The following is a 20,074-nucleotide window of genomic DNA, read 5'->3' as shown; positions in this document are numbered from 1 at the left end:
TGTTCTTCCTTCCTTATGTTTGACCTAATGGACTGAGAGAAGGGGCTTCCTTGGTGGCTCAGACAGTAAGAATCTGCCTGCAGGGTTCAGTCCTTGAGTTGGGAAGATCCCCTGGCGAAGGGAATGGCAATCCACTGTGATATTCTTGCCTGGAGAATCCCATGGACAGAGGAGCCTGACGAGCTACAGCCCACTGGGTCACAAAGAGTCAGACACGACAGAGCAACTAACACACACACATGGACAAAGAGAGAAACTCACTAAAAATAATGCCCTGCAGCTCTGACACGTAAATACAGGTGAGGCCGGGGAGTGTCACCACCCACCAGCACCAAAGCCCTCTTGCAAAGGGAATGGAGTTTCACTGCTTAGGGTTCCTCCTTAGGAACTACCCAAGGGCAGCAGGGGGGCTGAAGTACGCCCATTATAAAGAGGAGGACAGTGAGTACCAGAAGGGTTAGGTAGCCGGCTTGGGGACTTACCAGCACAGGCAGGCCTGGCACACAGCCCTGGGCTCCCCTGCAGGGCCCAGAGGTCCCAGCTGAGGGGGTGTGGGGTCAGCTGGTAGGAAGTAGTTCTCTGCTTTGTTTCTTTTTAAAGATAACCACGAAGCCCTGGCATCCTTCCAGGGCTTCTCCTGCACTGTGAGCCTCTTCAGGGCAGAGCTTGGGGCCTCTTCCTTTTTCATTCATTCATTCAACAACTACTGAGCGCCTACCAGGTACCCAGTACTATTCTAGCTATAAGGGGGGACCAAGAGGACTTCAACCCAGCATATTCGAATTACTCTAAAGATAACTGATAAGCAGACGGATCCACAATGCTTAGGGTTTGGGGCCAGAAAGCCAGCAGCCCACCGATGATAACAATAACTGCCCTTGTGGAAGAGCAGTTATTCACCTTGCTTCAAGCTCTGGCCCCCATCTAATACATCCCCAACCTCCCTGGGACTCCTCCCTTCATTTTCCAGATGAGGAAACAGGGTCATAAACACCTAGTAAGAGTAAAACCTGACTCTGAGGCCAGACAATCTGTCTTCCTAGTCTGCACCCTGATCCATGGGTAAAACCTATTTCCAGGCAATTCACATGCACTGCTGTTGCTCTCATTGAGTCACTAAGTCATGCCAACTCTTTTGCATCCCCACGGATTGGAGCCCGGCAGGCTCCTCTGTCTGTGGAATTCTGCAGGCAAGAATACTGGAGTGGGTTGCTATTTCCTTCTCCAGGGGATCTTGCTGACCCAGGGATCCGCCCACATCTCCTGCACTGGCAGGCGGTTCTCCACCACTGAGCCACCAGGGAAGCCCTTCACATGCATAGAATCCCCATTTAATCCTCACCTCAACAACATGTGCTATAGAACACTCTTATCTGACTTTAAAGATGAAAACGCTGAGGCCCAGACAGCTTAAGCCACTTGCCCAAGGTCACACAGCTAGAAAAATCACAGAACAAGGATCTGAAGTCAGGCAGCCTGACTCCAAAGCCCATGAGCTTGACCATTACACCAATTATAATCAACAGCAACCACTGCTGTAATGACAGACTTTCCAATACTTAGTGGTGTGAAACAACACAGCATGAGCCAGCAGCTCTGGAGGCCAGAAGCCCAACACAGGTCTCACTGAGATAAAAATGGTGTTGGCAGCCTATGTTCCTTTCTGAAGGTTCTGAGAAGAATCCATTTCCTTGTCTTCTCCAGCTTCTACAGGACACCCACATTCCTCAGCCAGTGGCCCCTTCCTCCATCTGCCTCCATCACAGCATCTCTCAGACCCTGTTTCCATCATCCCATCTCCTCTGACTCTTCTGCCTCCCTCCTCTACTTTTAAGGAGATTACACTAGGCCCTTTCAGATGATCCAAGATAATCTGTCTCAGGGCCCTGAGCCTTAATCTTATCTGCAAAGTCCCTTGTGACATGTAAGTAACATTGTCACAAGTTCTGGAGACGAGGACATGGGCATCTTTGAGGGTCATTTTTCCATCTGTTGTCATGACCATGACAAAGGGCATCCATCCTCAGCCCTTAAGTAGTCCTGAGTGACCAGGGGTCACAGAGTGAGCTCCTCTTGTTCCATGTAAACCTACCTGACACAGCCTTTAGACCCAAGAGAAAGATGGGTTCAAAAGGAAGCTTACATGTCTAAATATCAGCCCCTATGACAAAGCGTATGTGGCTTTCCAGGTGGCTCAGCGGTCAAGAATCCATCTGCCAATGCAAGAGATGTGGGTTCAATCCCTGGGTCAGGAAGATCCCCTGGGGGAGGAAACGGTAAGCTGCTACAGGATCCTTGCCTGGGAAATCCACGGACAGAGGAGCCTGGTGGGCTGCAGTTCACAGGGTCGCACACGACTCAGCAGCTGAGCACACACACAGCACACGACAAAAGCACAGGAGAGCGGGTTAAACATTAGAGTTTGAGGTCAAGTTGCCAAACTTACTGGCTGGGTTTCTCTGGGGACATATTTTTAACCTTTGGTTTCCTCATCTGTAAAATGGGAATAAACCACAACTACTCACTTCATGAGAATTTTGTGATGCTGACATGAAAGAATCAACACAAATCACCATGTTTGTGGGCACACACGAAGAGCTCAAGGTCAGCCCTTATATCATGCATCAAAGGGAGGTGGCCGCCGTCAAGCTGAGGCCAGTCTGTCGCAGGGCCCCTCCCACTCACCCATCTTTCCTGCTCGGTTTCCACAGCGAAACTACCAAGAGCTGCCAGCCCAGGAGTGGCATGACACCAGCAAGTCAGGATCGGAGTCGTGTCAGCTAAGGGGCTGCTTACGGCAGGAAGGGAAGCAGGGATTCACGGCACCAGCCCCAGTGAACGGCAGGGAAGGAAAGGAGGGGACACAGTCTGCTAAATATTTACTGAGGCCCACGGGCAAATCTGAAGCCAAGTTTGTTTTGTTGGGGTCCGGTGCATTAGAGCTCTGTCACCTGGGGAAGAGTTATTCATGGTCTGTTGGGCATTACTGCACCCGAGCGGTGGTCCCTGACACGGGGCAGGGGCAGCGCTGCTGTTCTCGCGAGAAGACAGCCCCACCGCGGTCTCCACCGGCAAGAATGCAGGATGCGGGGCGCTGCACACCCCGGCTTCTAGAACCATCACACACAGCAGCCCTCCTCTCCTGGGGAGCATTTGCATTTCCTCTGCCAGGTGAGTCCTTTCAGGTCATTTCCTCTTTTTGTAACAGACTGGCCAAAATAAAAGAGACAGGCAATACCCAGGATTGGCCTTAATAGGGAAGTGGAATATCCATACAAGCTGGTGCACAGACGTTCTGAAGAAAGAGAGACAACCACTTTGGGAAGCTGTCTTGCATAATCCACTAGAGCTGAGTATATGCTTTACATATTCCACGCTTAGGCATAAACTCACAGAAATGTGTACGCGTTTACCAAAAGATAATCTGTCAGATGTTCATGGCAGTACCGCTCATAACAGCCACGCACACTGGAAACTACGCAAATGCCTGCCACTGGGTGAATGGATTCTAAACACACACGCACGTACACGTAACACACAAGCACACATATACACACGTGTGTGCACACACAGAGGAATATACAGAGCCATGAAAATGACCTACAACCGCACACAGCCTGTGAATCCATCTCACAAATGTAATTTTGAGTGAAAGAATCCAGACATAAGGGAATGCATTGTGATGTTATTTATATTAAAAACATAAACATGTCAACCTAATCGACGCTGCTAGAAGTCAGGACAAGGTTTATCTGAGTGAGGGGGGAAGGGACCGACAGTGACGGGAAGTGGTCAGGAGGGGGCTTCTCAGTAGTGCCCACTGGACGCTACACTGCATGTCTTCTCAAGCTGTTTTATATACTTATGATACGTGTGCTTCTTAATGCACGCAGCCTCAATAAAAGTTTACTAGCCGACTTCCCTGATGGTCCAATGGCTAAGACTCTGAACTCCCGATGCAAGGGGCCCAGGTCCCATCCCTGGTCAGGGACCTAGACCCCACATGCCACACCTAAGACCTAGCACAGCCAAATAAATACGTCTTTAAAAAGTTAACTAACACCTTTGTTAATGCTTCCTGTGAAAGCACGTTTGCTCGAATACTGAAGACGTGGAACCAGCCCCTCAGGCCTGGGAACGGACCCTTCCAGGTTTCCCTGCCGTGTCTTTTCACGCCTTGCTGCCTTATAGCTGACCCTGCCCTGGGAAGGGCGCTCAGGGGAACACTTCACAAGTAAGCACCCCGGGCTGGTGACATGGAATTTGACAGGGAATTGCCCCCACAAGAAAACACAGCCCCCAGGCCAATTCTCTTGCCGCCTGAGTCTCTCTCCTCTCAGCCTCTGCCTCCATCAGGCCCAAATAGGTCATCTGGTTCTTGACAACCCCTCCCCACTAGGTATTTCCAACAGCCGACCCACCTGGCAGTGAACATGCTAAAGAAAACTGAGAAACAGCCTGCCTCTGTGTCCTGCTGCTGCTGCTGCTGCTAAGTTACATCAGTCGTGTCCGACTCTGTGCGACCCCATAGACGGCAGCCCACCAGGCTCCCCCGTCCCTGGAATTCTCCAGGCAAGAACACTGGAGTGGGTTGCCATTTTCTTCTCCAATGCATGAAAGTGAAACGTGAAAGTGAAGTAGCTCAGTCATGCCCGACTCGTTGTGACCCCATGGACTATAGCCTACTAGGCTCCTCTGTCCATGGGATTTGCCAGGCAAGAGTAGTGGAGTAGGTTGCCACCTCTATGTCCTACCCAACACCAAGAGAGCATCTTTCTAAACACTAGCCTCACATGGAACTCTGCTGAATGTTACAGGGCAGCCTGGATGGGAGGGGAGTTGGAGGAGAATGGATACAAGCATATCCCTTTGCTGTTCACCTGAAACTATCACAGCATGATTAATCAGCTAACCCCCTATATAAAAACAGGCTTCCCTGGTGGCTCAGATGGTGAAAAATCTGGCCTGCAGTGCGGGAGACCTGGGTTCAATCCCTGGGTCAGGAAGGTCCCCTGGAGAAGGGAATGGCAACCCACTCCAGTATTCTTGTCTGGAGAATCCCACGGACAGAGGAGCCTGGTGGGCAACAGCCCATGGGGTTGCAAAGAGTCAGGCATGACTGAGCAACTAACACTTTCACTTTTCATAAAAATAATTTCAAAAACATAAAAAGTTTTTAAAAATAATAATAATCAGTAAAATAAAAAAACTAAAAAAGCCATCATCCCCGAAATATGGGGTGTGCAGAGGGGTGCTCTGGGAACAGGAAGACTTCAGGGATCAGGGTTGGCAGACACAGGGATGTGCAAAGCTGGGTCAGGCAGCCCCTGGCACTAGCAACCAGAGAGAAGCATAGTCCCTGGTGGGAGCCAGAGCATCTCCTGGTGCGTGTCTGGCTGGGTGTCATGCCCTCTCTCTGCTTCTGCACCTCTGTGTGTGTGGTCTCTCTCTGTCTTCCCCTCTCTTGCAGCAGCGATCAGTCACAGGCTTGATTTTAGTACTCTCCACCAACAGTCAGTGGAGGCCGAGGGGGCAGCTGTGGGGAGGAGGGACCAGGTCCCCAGGGGAGGAGCCAGTCAGTGAAGCTCCCACCCTCTTAGCTGGCCTCCAGCCCTCTCCCTCAGCGTTCCTCAACACTGATGCTACCAAGCAGGTGTCTGCCTCGTCTTTCTCTGAGGAAGGGAGAGGTGGCAATTTCTCTAGCCGTGTCCGTGTCATTTCTCAGTGATATCCCAAGAGCTGGAGCCTGCCCAAGCCTGGGCAGATAAATCAAGGAGATTTGTTCCCAGGGCAAGTGGCAGCTGTCCCACTGCTGACAGACTCTACCTTTGCTTCATTTCGGTTTCTCTCCAGTGTGTGCTGGGGTAACGCAGATCAGCTGCCTTGGAGTTCCCAAGCCTTCTAGCACGCGACCCCCTGCCTCCTCCACCCCCTGGCATTCATTCACCTGATTCCTCATTCAGGGGATGGGGGCTTGGGGGCCCAGATAAACCAGGGTGTGAGTCCCAGTGCGGTCAGCTGTTCGACAGCCACGGGCACAGCCCTTAGGCTCTTTGGAAGTGCTTCCTCATCTGCTGAATGAAAACGAGGAATTGAAACGCATGTCCTCTGGGCTTCATACATGGAGGAGAAACTGTATATAATATGCTTAGTGGCCGGACCTGCCTACGGAGGCTCTCTACTCAGCAGAAGGCCAGCATCATCCTCAACAGCCCTGATCAGCTAGTACGGTTGCTTGGGAGGTGCAGACCGCACCCCAACCCACTCAATAAAGTGAGGGAGGGTCTTACATTTTCTGCATCACACTTTCTAAGGCCAAGTGTTAATACTTTTGGGGCTTCCCAGGTGGCACTAGTGGTAAAGAACCCGCCTGCCAAAAGAACCCGCCTGCCCATACAGGAGACATAAGAGATGCAGGCTCAATCCCTGAGTTGGGAAGATCCCCTGGAGAAGGGAGTGGCAACTCACTCCAGTATTTCTGCCTGGAGAATCCCATGGACAGAGGAGCCTGGCAGGCTACAGTCCATAGGGTCACAAAGAGTTGGACACGACTGAAGCAACTTAGCATGCATACATTAATACTTCCACCTATGTTGATTACAGGTATTCTTTAAAAATTCTGATGCTGGGTTCAGCCAGGTTTGCAGAGACCTGCACAGCCCTGGAGTACTCAACGTTTACTGAAACACTGGCTGGAATAGTAAGTGATTAATTATAACTGTACACTGAATGCTCATGATGTCAGGCATGGCGCTAGGAGCTGGAAATCACATCAACCAAGAAAGACAGAATTCCTGCCTTCAAGGAGCTTCCAGGCTACACACCAAGGGATCCAGAGATGCGAACAGGCAGAGGCAGTGCATGGCCATAATTGGGTACGTGGGTGACGTCCGAGTTCCCTTGGGGTCTTAGTGGGTGCTAGGCAGAGAAGGAGAGGCTGAACCAGTGAATGGGAGAGGTTCCAGTATGTCAGAGCACATGAAACCTTGGGAATAATCTGGTTCCTCACTGAACAGCTGAGAACCAAGGCCCAGAGAGGTCAAGTGACTTGCCCAAGGTGCCCAGCTAAGACCTGTGGGATGCAGAGTAAGAAGCAAATCTCAACTGAGAGGAGGGTGCTGGGCACAGGAGGAGCTGCTCCTGAAGTTACCAGGTGCGAGGCCACGGTCAGAGGGCTGCGTGACTGGAGGCCCAAGGGGCAGGTAATAACCTGATCTCCTGCGTGCTCACTCCAAGGATGCTGGTTGTGTTATGTTGGGTAAAGTCAACAGTGCCGTGAGGGAGGAACTCATTTCCAAACGAGGATGCTGGCACACGGCAAGTCACTCACCCAAAGTCACGCGTGGAGTCAGAGACCCTGAGATGGGAGCCTAGGCACTCAGCCCCCACGGCCTTTTTGCCTAACCACAAGGCTGCCCTGCTGTAGAAGGCTTATATGGTGGGAAAGACTGGGGGCAGGGTGACAGGTTCTGGAAGACAAAGTAGCAGAGGGTGGGAGTCTGATCACTAGAAAAGGCAATGGAGACTTCGGAGGCATCAATATCCATTGACCAGAACACCCCCGCCCAATGCCCTGTCAGTGGGTCTCTCTCTTTTCCCGAGGTACGTGTCTCTTGTGTCATCCACAAGACGATTCTCCAGGCAGCTCCTCATCAGAGCTGGATGTCTGTCCATCACGTTGTTCCCACCAGGCTCAGGGATGACAGGGTGGGAATGGGGAGGTGGGTCTCCCCCAAAACCACTGATGCCTGACTGCTTCTCCCCACCTGCAGGTGAGAAGACAGATGATCCCAGAGAAACCGGGGGCAGCACTCACCCAGGTGGAATGTGGACACTGGTCACAGGCTGTCCTATGACACAGCCACCAGCTTTGGGGCACAGGTGTCCTGATTACACATCTCCAGGATTACTTCACAACAGCCTTCTTTTTCACTAACTAGACCAGATCAGGGGCTTCCCTGGTGGCCCAGTGGTGAAGAATCCACCTGCCAATATAGGAGACTTGGGTTCGATCCAAATTATGAAAGATCCCCTGGAGGAAGAAATGGCAACCCACTCCAGTATTCTTGCTGGGAAATGCCATGGACAGAGGAGCCTGGTGGGCTCCAGTGATTACCAAACAGCTGTGAAACCTCGAACTTCAGTTCTTTGAATCCACATGCCTCCCTGCAAAACGGGTCCTGCCTTGCACAATTAGGGGAAGAATTAGAATTAATCTACTCAAGCCCTTACACGTAATAGGTTTTCTTTCGATAAAAGAAAACCTTTCACTTAATCAGCTCACCTCCATGCTCCTTCACAGCCTGAAGGTGGTTAAAATACTGAAATGAGCTGAGAAAGTCAGGAACACTTTCCTTGTACAAATGACAAACCTTCAAAGTTCTTTTAAAAGTTCCTTTTGTTTGCTTTTGCCCACAAAGAACCTCAGGGAAAGGTCAGCAAGGACCCAACTGTTAATCAAATCCCATGAACAAAGGGGGCAAAGTGTCATGGAACCGAACCCCCAATAGTGACTAGAGAGAGTCTCTACCGGACAGTGGGATCTACCCTTAAAAACTACAAAGAGAAGATCTAGGGAGCATGTGTTCTCCAAGAGAGTAACTTTGAAGGAGACTCAAGATCTCACGTGGGACCGTGTCTGCAAAGAGCTTCAAATCTCATTAAAGCAACGGGGCTATGAGAAATAGTCAACGAAAGGACGGAGTCCACAAGCTGCAGGCTCCAGGACCTTGGGGAGCTCCATGCCAGACTGGAGCTGTTTTCATGGATGGATCACATGCAGCCTGAGAGGTGAGTGAGTTGGGAAGAAGTAAAAAAGATATTCAGGGTAGGGGGAGGAGTGACGCTCCAATTAAGGAGGAAGACGAGATTGGCATTTATTGATCGCCTTTCTAATTCTCCCATTTAATCCCCGCTAATGTTCACATCCCCAGAGACAGGTCTCAAATCCCCAAATTACAGAAACATCAGCATGGTATCACTGACTCAACGGACATGAACTTGGGCAAACTCCTGGAGGTGGTGAGGGACAGGGAAGCCTGGTGCACTGCAGCCCACGGGGTAGCGAAGAGTAGGACACAACTTGGCGACTGAACAACAAACAGGTAGGCGTCTCGCCTGATGTTATGCAGCTGTCGAGAAGTGGAACTGAACTCAAACCACTGCACTACAAGCCTCCTCCAGATCCATCGTCACAGCAAAACCTGGCCTCACTTTAGGACTTGGGTCCTGGCCTCTCAGGGCTGGGGACTCCCTTCCTCAAGACACAGCTTTCAACCCAGCAGCCCTGCTGCGCCTGCCCTCCCCCACATCCTATCATACACATCCCTCAGTCATCACCTTTGTTCCAATTCCTCTTAATACTTGGATTAGCTGGGCTTCCGGAGAGGTCACGCTTGTGACTCCGGAATGCACTTCTGACTTTCACAGAAAAGGTCTTTCCTTCAAGTCACAGGGGCACATGTCACGAAGTAAACCCAGGCAGCGAGCTGCCTGCCCAGAGGGCACTGGGAAAGTCCAAAGTGGAGGCGGTGGGGCAGGAGGAAGAGATGACAGAACAAGAATCCAGACAAGGAGGGAGGCGTGGGAAGTGATCCCCTGAATCACCAGTGCTCTGCGGAGGAGGGGAGGGGTTTACAGCATCCACAAGTGATCCGGACAGGCAGAGCAGCTTAGAGCCCTCCTCCCCTTCCCCTGAACGCTGCAGGCAAACCCCACTTACACCCCAGCATCCGGGGTCAGGAGACAGAATGCATGGGGAACATGAACGTGATTGAGGAGAAGGAAAGGAAGGCAGACAGAAAAGGAGGGAAAATAAGCAGTAGAAATTCAAAGGTGTTAAAAACACATCAGAATCACAGTCCAGATAAAAACCCTGACTTGGGGAACTTCAGTCTCCAGAGCTCCGTGCAAACTGAATGGTATCACAGCATTCATGGCAAGCCAAGTACAACATCACACACATACTACACACACAATCACATACATACCCCACACATCACACACACACCCCACACATCACACACAACACACACATCACACACACACCACACATCACACATACCACACACACACATCACAGACAACACACACATCACACACACAATACACACACATCACACACACAATACACACATCACACATATACAACACACACATCACACACACACAATACACACATCACACATATACAACACACATACATCACACACAACACACGCATCACACACACAACACACAATACACACACAACACGTACACATCACACACAACACACGCATCACATACCACACATCACACACACAATACACACACATCACACACAGAATACACACACAACACACACATCACACACAGAACAGATATACATCACACACAACACATACAACACACACATCATACACACACAACACACATCACACAGACTACACACACAACACACACAACACATACACATCATACACATCACACACACAGAACAGATATACATCACACACAACACACACATCACACAGCATCACACAACACAACATACATGTCACACACACAACACACACAACACATACACATCATACACAGCAAAACACACACACACTGCTGTTGGGGATGGTGTATGTGAATCTCTCCACATTTACCAAATGCCTTCACTGTGTAAATTTCAGTACTAGGCTCACAAAAGATTTCTCTGGACCAGTGGGTCTGACACCTGAGTGGGCCTAAGAATCACCTAGGGTCTTATCACCACAATACAGACCTCCAAGGTCCACCACAGGCTGGAGTGGGGTCTACTCTACAGGTCCCTCGGGTGGCAGACATGCAAGGTGATGGTGAGGTGGGGTCATGGTGATGCAGAGTCATGCAATGATGCAGGGCTGTGGTGATAAAGGATGAGATGCAGAGTGATGCAGAGATGCAGAGTGATGCTGCGTGATGCAGAGATACAGGGTTACTGCATCTCAGTGATGCAGGGTGATGCAGTGATGTGGGGCCAGGGTGATGCCAGGATGCCACAGGACTCACTGGAAAAGCCCTGTTCCTAGGGGCTGACTGCTCTCTCTTCAGTGTGAGGCCTTTGAGATAAAGTGATGAGAGTATGAGTGGTTGCTGCTGGGAAGGGAGTGAGGGGGCTGCCCTTACCAAGCGCCCTTCTGGGCCAGCCCCAAGCTGAGCTCCTAATGCTCAGGGTCTTGCTTCCTGCCTGCCCACCCCTCGGAAGCAGCATGGCGGCACAAGCCTTGAGGAGGGCAAGGACCTTCCTTTGGAGGATGAACAGGGTCACGTGACATTTCTCATCACTTCTTGGTCTCAAATCTGCAGGATTACAGTTCACTGCTTCACAGTCAGGCTGAAGAGAATGCCCATGGCTAATATTTATGGACTGTCTTCTAGGTCAGAGGCAGCACACACCTCAGATTGGTATATGGACAAAACCACAAAATCCGTAACACAGGTAATAATAAGCTGAACTGGGATTGACATCCCAGGGTCCAAGCTCTTAAACTTGCAGCTTCAGCTACAGCCACCCTGTGTCTGGGCACGTTGGACAGGTCACTCACTGACTCACTCTGGGGCCTCTGCTCCTGCCATCCCTCCAACTGCTCAGTCTTCTCAGTGAACTTCTATTCATCCTGCAAAGCCTTTTCGGTTGCTGTGCAGCCTTTTCCAATCTTCTCATCATCCCCCTGTGACTCACAGCTAAATCCGCTGCTGCCCCCTCCCCAGTGCTCTCACAGCATAAATGCAGACACCTTTTTTGATTCAAATCCCAGGCCTGTCATCTGTGGCCCGCTCGTTCTTGGCACAGTGACCCAACATGGACATCTGGGATGCTCTAAAAGCACACAGGCCTTATTCTCACCAAGGCCCGAGTCCCGCCTGGAGCATCTGTCACTTGTACCCGGGCTTTCTCCATGACAAAGCTGTGAGTGAGCAGCTTGAGGAAAACAACTATGTTATCCCTAAATTCCTCGTTTTCCAGAACCCATCCCCACTGCGGCCTGGCAGCTAGTAGGTGCTCAGTTAACATCTACCCTGGATACTCATCCACTGGACATTTACTGTAAACCTACTGTGTTAGGCACTGTGCTCGGCCAGAATGATGGAAACTGCTTCTAGTGGAGAGAAGGCTGAAAGACTCCAAAGGAAAAGTGAACGACGCTGAATCACTGATTCACAGAAGGAGTGGAGCAGAGAGATGCACAGAGATTCTGGAAGGGAATCCCCCTTGGAGACCCAGGCTCTGGAATCACACCAGCCCTCCCATATCGTGCCTCCTTGCTCACTATGTGCATCAGGCAGCACCTTTAGCAATTTGAAGCTTCCCCTTCAGAAATTAACACCTGCCCTTACTTAATAAAGCCCTGGTGGCTCAGCTGGTAAAGAATCTACCTGCAAGCGAAAGACCCAGGTTCGATCCCTGGATCAGAAAATCCCCTGAAGAGGAGAAAGGCAACCCACTCCAGTATTACTGCCTGAAGAATTCCATAGACAGAGGAGCCTGGTGGGCTACAGTCCATGGGGTCCCAAAGAGTTGGACACGACTGAGTGACTAACACTTTCTTTCTTCACTTACTTAATAAGGCTGCTGGGAGGATAAAATGTGATGATCCAAGCAAAGCCCATGGCAGGTCCCTCACGCACAGAAAGCACCCAATAAATATTAGCTATTACTACCACCCCCAGCATCTCAGTAACTGAAAGTTAACCAAAATGATTTCTTAGCAGCCAAGAACACCTGAATGACGGACATGTTGCTCACACTTTCAGAAATTCAAAGGGACTTCCCTTCCATTCATTTTCCAAATTAGCTAAGGATGAGAAAGTGTTGTCCTTCAGGTAATTCAAGGTGTACCAAGCACACACAGGTCATGGGACCCTTCGAAAGGAGTGTGCATTTGATCTGAATCTGCCTGGACCCCCTCTTAAACCTCAGGAGGACATGCCTGGAGGCAGGCCCAGGTCTTGTGCTTTGCCTAACTGGAGTGGGAAAGCCAGAGATGGCCAACCCAGCAAGCAAGCAGGCAGAGCTGGAGAGGACAGCAGATCAGGGAATGGATGCTCTCAGGTGTCTGGGTTCCTAAAAGATCAAAAGCAAGGGGCAGGGATGAGGACAAAGAACATGCATTGAACCCACAAAGGACGAAAGACAGACTTGGACAGAATTTCATCAAACATCTCCTGTAACGCTCATGAAGGCCCTAGAGGGTGGTAGGACTTTTCCCTCACATGAGACCTTTAAAAACTGAAATGGTCATGGCAGGATTCCAAGCCAAGAATTTTTGATTCCTTACATAAACGTCCTCTGCCAAAGGACAGGGGTGACACTTACACGGAAAGGTCACTTCCTCTTTGTTACATCTCTGTAGTCTGTGGAGGTCATTTTTCAACAAGCGTATATTGACACAAACAGTTTTAAAAAATTATGTTTTGTTGGTTTTGTTTTGAATCCGTATTTGGCATTAGAATCTACAGATATTCTTGGGGAACCAGAACAGTTCCTGGCTGTGTAGGTCCAGGGCATCAAAGAAGTGCATCCATTTCTTTGCATGACAGATGTCCCACCCACGCTGAGAGGCAGTCACACTCCTCACCTGATCTGAGGGACTCCGCCTCAGGACAAAGAAAGCCTGGGGTCCCAGGCACCAGGAGTCTAGCACATCCTGCCCCCCTCCCAGCAACAAGGCTGAAATCAGAGTCCGCAATCAGCTTGGCAGACATCACACAAACCTACCGTGTGAAGCAGCAGGCAGCCAGGGCAGGGCTCATCTGAATCTGCAGGGCCAGGCCATCAGCCCCCTGACCTCATGAGCCAGGACTGGGAGCTCCTCCGCAGCTCTGGGAAAAGGCCTGGAAACCAAAATAACCTGAGACCACATTTCCTAATCCAGAAGACAGGATTGTTGCAGGGAATGGCGGGAGGTAACATTTCAGTACTTCCCTAAAACTCTTCCACCCCAAGGAGGTGTGATGAGACACGGGGTGGGAGAATTTCCCTCTGCTCCTTAATGTTTATTTGATTATGAACATTTTCATATCCACTGCTCCCCACCCCCCTCCAGTTTAGCCCGAGGTCGCAGCCACCTGGGAGCAACTCCCGGGGTCCAGGCATCAGCAGGACAGCTGCCTTTGATGACACGGGTCACAGAGCATCTGCTGTGCACTGTCCATTTCCAACCCCCCACTTCCCTCGGGTGGGCCTGAAGGAGCCCCCGCATCTAGCAATAACCATTCCTCTTCACTGCTTACTTCTGCTCTGCTTTTTTTCTTTTTTTTTCCCTTGTGAAGGACATAGACAGGACATGGCTACTCAGGTGACGTGGAAGACAGTCTAAGAGAAGAGAAACTGTCACCCTGGGGGCTTCCTGACTTCCTTTGTCCCTGGACAGAGGAGGAAGGTGGGGGAGGTGGAGGAACAGGAGGAGAAAGTCAGGAAGCAGATGTGACTCTGGTGGTTTCAGGTTTACCAGGGAAAAACGGGCATACACAGCGACACTGCTCATTTCTTTGCCAATAATGGTAATAAATGCTAACGCTCTCAGGGTAATAACCATGCCCTCAGGCTCTACAAGCATCATCACAAATAATTATCACCATGACCCAGGACACTTTCATACATTTTACTAGTAAGGTCACCAAGATCTGAGGATGCTAAGCCACTTTTTCAAGATTCCCACAGCTACTAAGTGGGAGGATGACGTTCCTTTAGCTATCCAAAAAGAGGATACTTGTCTGGAAGGTTCAAGAGCCCCCAGAGCCATGGCCAGGGCATGAAGAATGAAAACACCAGCTTCACTGAATTCTCAGTCTTTCTTTCATTCAGCAAACATTAACTGAGTGCCACCTAAGAGGGGCTTCTCAAGTGGCCCAGTGGTAACGAACCCACCTGCCAAGTAGGACACACAGGCGATCCCTGGGTTCGGGAAGATGCCCTGTAGGAGGAAATGGCAACCCACTCCAGTACTCCTGCCTGGGAAATCCCATGGACAGAGGAGCCTGGCGGGCTACAGCCCATGGGATTACAAAGAATCAGACACGACTGAGCGACTGAGCACGCCACATACTTACCTAAGAGAGGAAGAGCTGTTAGTCCTCCCAGCCATCTGTCCTTTGCAAAGGGAGGTTGGTTCTGTGTTGGTGGTGTCGTAGGAATCCTCCCTTGCCTCTTCGTTGCTTCCAGAAGCTCCATGTAACGTTGGGTCTCCCAGGGCCTGTAGCCGCCCCTCTCACATCTCTGCCTCAGCTGTCACAAGGCCTTTCCCCGTGTCTCTCCAGAGCGTTCTGTTCCGTGTCGCTCCATCTTAGTCCTCTCCCCTCCTCCAAGGACACCAATCACTGGATTTAGGACCCATCTAATTCTGTAAGATCTCATCTGAGCTAATGACCTCTGCAAAGACCCTACACAGCAACAACACCATTCTGAGGTTCTGACAGATATAACCTGGGGAGAACGTTACTCAACTCCAGTATGGCTGCCTACGCTGACCTTCCATTAGAAACTAAAATCTGACAAACATTCCCGAAGTTTCGGGTAATGGAGTTACAAGGTAAGGTAAGATAAAACCAGGCCCTCAAGCTCTCAGGAAACCAAAAGGGAGAAAATCCTCTAATGGAAAACAGCGGCCATTGCCTCACACCGGCTTTGTTCCTCGGACTTTCCATGTTAGTCAAACACTACAAAGCGTAATACTCAGTAATGAGACTTAAATAATTAATACTTAATAGCCTTAGCAACATCCTGTTATTTAATAATAAAGAATAATAATGTCAGCTTCATGATTTACTAATGACTGCTTAAATAATTAATTACAAGATGTAATATGCAACCTGCAAGTTTGTTAACTTAATCACTGGACTTCCTGGCCCCTAGACCTCTGGTCACTCTCATCGTGGCCGCCATCACTGCCCAAAGCTGCCAACCTCTGTCCACCAGAAGCAACTCCCTAATAGTGGAGGATACGCTGAGGACACTGCCTCAAGGAGTGCCTGTGGGCGTGTTTGGGGGAATTGTAAGCTATTCTTGGACTTTCCTGGTAGCTCAGATGGTAAAGCGTCTGTCTACAACACGGGAGACCCGGGTTCAATCCCTGGTTTGGGAAGATCCCCTGGAGAAGGAAACGGCAATCCACCCCAGTACTATTGCCTGGAAAATCCCATGGACAGAGGAGCCTGGTAGGCTACAGTCCATGGGGTTGCAAAGAGTTGGACATGACTAAGCAACTTCACTTTCACTTCAGGCTATTCTTAAGGTCTAGTAAACTTTTCAAAAGTAAAGAGACGGCACTAAAACAAAAGTGAAGAAGAAAGACCAGGATACATGAATATATATGCAAGAACTAGTTTTTTAAGTGACAGATTCAAATTATAGGAAATAAATCCTCCCCAGTGGCTCAACTGTTCAAGAACCCACTTGCCAATGCAGGAGACACAAAAGACGAGGGTTTGATCCCCAGGTGGGGAAGATCCCCTGGAGAAGCAAAAGGCAACCCGTTCCAGTATTTTTGCCTGGGAAATCCAATGGACAGGGGAGTCTGGTGGGCAGCAGTCCAAGGGGTTGCAAAGAGTCAGACATGCAATATGGTTAAATAAACCAGGGTACAGCTACACTATGCCCCTAATTCTGGAAGTACTCAGAGCATTTATTTCTGGCTGGCAGAACTAACATTTTTAGTTTTCTGCATTTCAGAGAGAAGGCCACAGACCCTGGGACAGCATCCTGGTCTTCCCCCAGCAGCGGCCGTGCGCCCTCAGCAGCATCATGTAACCTCCGTTTCTTGCCCAGCACCACCTCCCAGGGCTGCCGTGGGGTTAAATTAAATGAGTTCATATTGATATTTGCCAAGGGCTTAGAAAGGTTGGCTAGTTCATAAGAAGTGCTACACAATTCTTTGTCAAACAAAACAAAGAATTATTTTATAATAAGGAAAACACATTATCATTTTAAAAGTCAAGGAAAAAACCATTGGTTGGTGAAGACAGCATCACAGAAGCCCGAATATAATGCTGCCTGGTCTCTGTTGTTGCTCTTTGCTTATATTTTCTTTTCATGAGGGTTTCCGGGGGACTTCCCACCTCGGTGAAGGCACAGGCACAGTTCAGATCCACCGCAAAGCAGCACAAGGTCATTTTATCAGAGGGCGGAGGGTGGGTGACCTGGGACACCAACATCAAAAGGGATGCCCCCCGAGGGGTGACAGCTGGGACCATCTCAGGACCTCCCGGGCCCTGCCTGTCTGCACTCTCCCCGTGCGCCCCAATCCTCCTTCCACCCCGACACATCTGCATAAACAAATGAGACTGCACAGCCTCAAGGACGGATCTCCAGGCTCATCTCTCACCTGGAGCCAAGGCCATCACCATCCCGATGGCCTGGCCTATGTCAGAGAAGGAGAGGCGCCCCAGCTGGAGAGGCAAAGATGTGAATGCTGGCTCAGCAGAGCCCTCCTCAAGGAGCATCCTCCAGGACGGCTCTTTGTCATTCCAGCCAGGTGTCTGCCGTCATCCGCCAACCCCAGGATGCGGGATGCAGCAGAGGAAGGTAGCACCAAGATCAGAGATAATACCCCCCATGAAATTCCTCACCTCCCACCCCTCTAACTGGGGGAGGAGAGGATGGGAGCCGTCAGGGCAGAGGAGCTGATGGATCGGTTTTGCATATAAAAGAGCTGCCAGCCAGCAGTCTTGGCCCCTTCTTCTCCCTCTCGGTTTTGCATATAAAAGAGCTGCCAGCCAGCAGTCTTGGCCCCTTCTTCTCCCTCTCCGCAAGGGAGCTTCTCCTGCTTCATCTTGCCTGACATCTTGACTTTCAGTTCAGTTCAGTTCAGTCTCTCAGTCGTGTCCAACTCTTTGTGACCCCATGGACTGCAGCACACCAGACCTCCCTGTCCATCACCAACTCTAGGAGTTTACTCAAATTCATGTCCATTGAGTCGGTGAGGCCATCCAACTGTCTCATCCTCTGTCACCCCCTTCTCCTCCCACCTTCAATCTTTCCCAGCATCAGGGTCTTTTCCAATGAGTCAGTTCTTTGCATCAGGTGGCCAAAGTATTGGAGCTTCAGCTACAGCATCAGTCCTTCCAATGAATATTCATGACTGATTTCCTTAAGGAGGGACTGGTTGGATCTCCTTGCAGTCCAAGGGTTGGATCTCCTTGCAGTCCAAGGGACTCTCAATTTTACTTTGGTGGGGGCCAAACTCAAGCCTGGTAGCATCCCCAGCCTTTCCTCCTGTTCCGGGTGGCTGAGCCCCAGGAAGCTGCAGGCAGCTCTGGAGCAGGACGAGGGCACCTGAGAGCAGCTGAGCCGGCCCTGGATGAAAGCCACTCACTTAGGAGAGCAGCCCACACTCTGCCCTGATACCTGCCAGCTTCAGGTGATGATGGCAGGGCGCTGTCCTGGTTTGGCTTTAAGGAGGCATTTAAATGTCATCCTATGTTGTTGTTCAGTGGCTAAATGGTGTTTGACTCTGCAACCCTATGGGCTATAGCCCTCCAGGCTCCTTGTCCATGGGATTTTCCAGGTAAGGATACTGGAGTGGATTGCTATTCCCTACTTCAGGGCATGTTCCCGACCCAGGGATCAAACCTGTGTCTTCTGCATCAGCAGACAGATTCTTTACTGTCAGATCCACCAGGGAAGTCCATGTCATCCTATACATGGAACCGTGACACACACACACACACACACACACACACACACAGTATTAGTGCAAAAGCCCTCGCAGATATAGCATGCCTTCTTCTAAAACGACCACACTGAGACAAGGACCCAGGCCTGCATTCCAAGACTGGGACAGCGAGGTCGAGGTCACCTCCATCCAGCCCCCACTGCTGCCTGACAACCCATTCCTGCAGTAAAGTGGACAGGGGATGGGGGTAGGGGGCGGGTGCTGGCCTCCCACCCAGCACAGCAGCTCAGGAGGGCCTGTCAGTAAAGACTGAGAAAGTGCTGGGCCCTGAGGCCAGGAGCAGCCAGTGTGCAGGACAGACAGGCCATCACTTGAGGCTCGTGTGCACCTGCCAACCACTCCCAAGATGTTTGAAGAAATACCTCCAACAGACCAACAATTGAAACAGTAGGGCAAGACAGGAAGGGTGCCTCCCAGCACCTGACGCACCATTACACTGTTTTCCCCAGGCTGCCGGAGCTGAAGGCTGGGCTATCCGAGAGGTGATGGGCATGCGGCATTTACACAAGGCCTTTATCACAGGATATCAGCATACCTGCTTACCCGAGCCGCCCCCACCAGGTCACCAGGCAGGCCTCTGTGGACCCAGTCACCGAGGATCACACCCAAATACAGGGCTGTGGGCCAGTTGCTGTTTAGTCGCTCAGTCGTGTCCAACTCTGCGACCCCATGGACTGCAGCACACCTGCTTCTCAGTCCTTCACTGTCTCCCAGTCTGCTCAAACTCATGTCCATTGAGTTGGTGATGCCATCCAAGCATCTCATCTTCTGTGGCCAGTGCCAATCCCCAAAGGACATTCCCCTTTGCCGATCCCCAGCCCCCAGCCTTCACGGTGCTGGAAACGAAGTGTGGCCCTCAAACGCTTCATCCATTGCATTAGACTCCAGGGCTGTCGGAACAAAAAACCACCAGCTCTGGGCCTTAAATGCACACAAATTAACTGAAAACAGTTCCGGGGATGAAAAGTCCAAAAGGGGTCTCACGAGGTTGTCTAAAGGATTGTCAGCGGGGCAACATTCCTTTCTGGAGGCTCCAAGAGGGATTCCCCGCCTGACAGCTCGTCCAGCATCTTCAAAGCAGTGATGTAACTTCTCACATCGCATCACTCTGACCTCCTCTTATGCCTCCCTCTTCCATTTCTAAGGACCCTTGTGATGATACGGGACCCACGGGAAAATCCCAGATAATCTCCCTTTGTTAAGGTCATCCTTCCTTCCACCTGCAATCTTAATACCCCATTGGCCACATGGAATATTCATGGGTTCCAGGGACTAGGGTATGAACATATTGGGGGAGTAGAGGTCATTACTGAAATCTCCTGCCAACTACATCCATATCTATGCCAGGCCTCGAGCTGCTGTGTGTCTGCAAGGCCTCCAGAAGAGCTGCT

At 50.6% G+C, this 20,074-nt stretch overlaps 1 protein-coding gene across 1 annotated transcript in view; it reads right to left on the bottom strand.

Moving 5' to 3' along the window:
* The window catches only part of LOC147359662 (uncharacterized), a 223,481-nt gene that overhangs the window by 156,336 nt on the left and 47,071 nt on the right, over positions 1-20,074 (bottom strand). Inside the window, exons 8-9 of the mRNA XM_086335656.1 lie at positions 15,064-15,312; positions 13,730-13,845 (exon numbers count right to left, since the gene is read on the bottom strand). The gene's annotated coding sequence lies outside the window, so the exon portion shown is untranslated. The remainder of the gene's footprint in view (positions 1-13,729; positions 13,846-15,063; positions 15,313-20,074) is intronic.

This window comes from Bos grunniens, chromosome 14, assembly GCF_055505025.1.
Source record: "Bos grunniens cultivar Pamir isolate PY7600 chromosome 14, Bosgru_T2T1.0, whole genome shotgun sequence".
Taxonomy (NCBI): domain Eukaryota; kingdom Metazoa; phylum Chordata; class Mammalia; order Artiodactyla; family Bovidae; genus Bos; species Bos grunniens.
The sequence above is the reverse complement of the archived record's forward strand: the minus strand, read 5'-3'. Positions and strand labels throughout refer to the sequence as shown.